The sequence below is a fragment of the Papaver somniferum genome, unplaced genomic scaffold (assembly GCF_003573695.1).
Source record: "Papaver somniferum cultivar HN1 unplaced genomic scaffold, ASM357369v1 unplaced-scaffold_137, whole genome shotgun sequence".
Lineage (NCBI taxonomy): Eukaryota > Viridiplantae > Streptophyta > Magnoliopsida > Ranunculales > Papaveraceae > Papaver > Papaver somniferum.
The window spans coordinates 3,060,457-3,062,165 of NW_020622934.1; positions in this window are offsets into that span (position 1 = coordinate 3,060,457).

Here is a 1,709-nt window from a genome sequence, read left to right on the forward strand (position 1 = left end):
TGGGAGCCGTAAGCATTGGTCGGCTTGGAATGGGGGGCGCAGACGTTGGTTGGGTTGGAATGGGAGCCGCAGGCATTGGTCGGCTTGGAATGGGATCCACAGGCGTTGGTCGGATTGGAATGGGAGCCGTAGGCGTTGGTCGGCTTGCAGTGGGAGCCGTCAGCATTGGTCGTCTTGAAATGGAGTTGCTTGCGTTGCTCGGCTTGGAGTGGAGCTAGCTTGAGTTCCTTGGAAGGATGGCGACTGGCTTCAGTTCCTTGGAAGGATGACGACCGGCTTCAGTTTCATGGGATGATGGAAACTTTGTCTGAATTAGGGTTTGGCATGCCGAAACCCTAATTAGTGCCCTTTACTAGAATCGTTGTAGAGTTCTCGTACAAACTTGTATTTTGATGGTTCGCCACTCCATTATGAACGGAAAATAATTTCCTATCTTCCTACGCGGGAATATTTAGGTTTTGAGCTCGTTCGGGAGGTCAAAACAGCTCGACAGTAAAATTCAGGAAGAATTGCGGGCCCGTGGAATGATGGCAGCTTGCTTTAGTTCCGTGGGAAGATGATGACTTGCTTTGGGAAGATAACAACTTGCTTCAGTTCCCTGGGAAGGTGACGACTGGCTTCGGTAAGATAACAACTTACTTCAGTTCTCTGGGAAGGTGACGACATGCTTCGGGAAGGTAACAACTTGCTTCAGTTCCCTGGGAAGGTGACGACTGGCTTCAGGAAGATAACAACTTGCTTCAGTTCCCTGGGAAGGTGACGACTGGCTTCGGGAAGGTAACAACTTGCTTCATATTATAGCATGTTGCAACCCTAATTAGCGCCCCTTACTAGAATCGCTGTAGAATTCTCGTATGAACTCGGATTTTGACGGTCCGCACCTCCATTCTGAACGGAAAATAATTTCCTATCTCCCCACGAGGCAATAATTAGGTTTTGAGCTCGTTCGGGAGGCGAAAACAGCTCGACAGTAAAATTCAGGAAGGATGTTGCGGGCCCGAGGTGGCATAGTCGCGCCCAGTCATCCGTTTCATGGAGCAGGAAGGAATCTTTATTTTTTTCAAACTCTAGAAACTCCGTCCGCATGAAAAGAGATATTGACCTTCTTCTATTTTTTGTTGCTCGTCCGGATTCGTGCCTTCATCTGCAGTGTCTCTCCAGTGGATTCCAAAATTTATCAAACTCCATTACATTCTTGGGACGGATGGACGTGGTTGCGTTTTCGGTCCATCCTTGATTTTAGGTTGTTCAGTGCCTGGACCCTCTGATCGCGATGACAATATGTTGTGGATGCTTGTATTGGTCGAAATCTTCCGGAGACACTGGATGAAATAGATGAGTTGGGAGACGTTTCATTGGCGATGTGCTACTATCAAGTCTTCAAGGACTTGGTTCCAAGTGGCATCCTTCGAACCATCTTTCGAATCTTGGACTATCGTGTGGAATGGGATGTGGTGAGCAGTCCTCAATTATGCTTCTGTTAGATCCGATGGATTGGCCGAATATGTGAATGTATCTTTATGGCGTGCATTTGGAGTCTTCGGTGCACATGTACGGCTTCATGTTGAGAAATTCCTACGGCTCGTAAAACTTCGACAGTGATGATGTTGAAATCATAAATAACCTGGTTGAGGGGAGTGAAAGCGTCCCATGTTGGTAGTCCCCATGTGTAGCCTACTTTCATTACATCGCTTTGAATCCACGTCCAT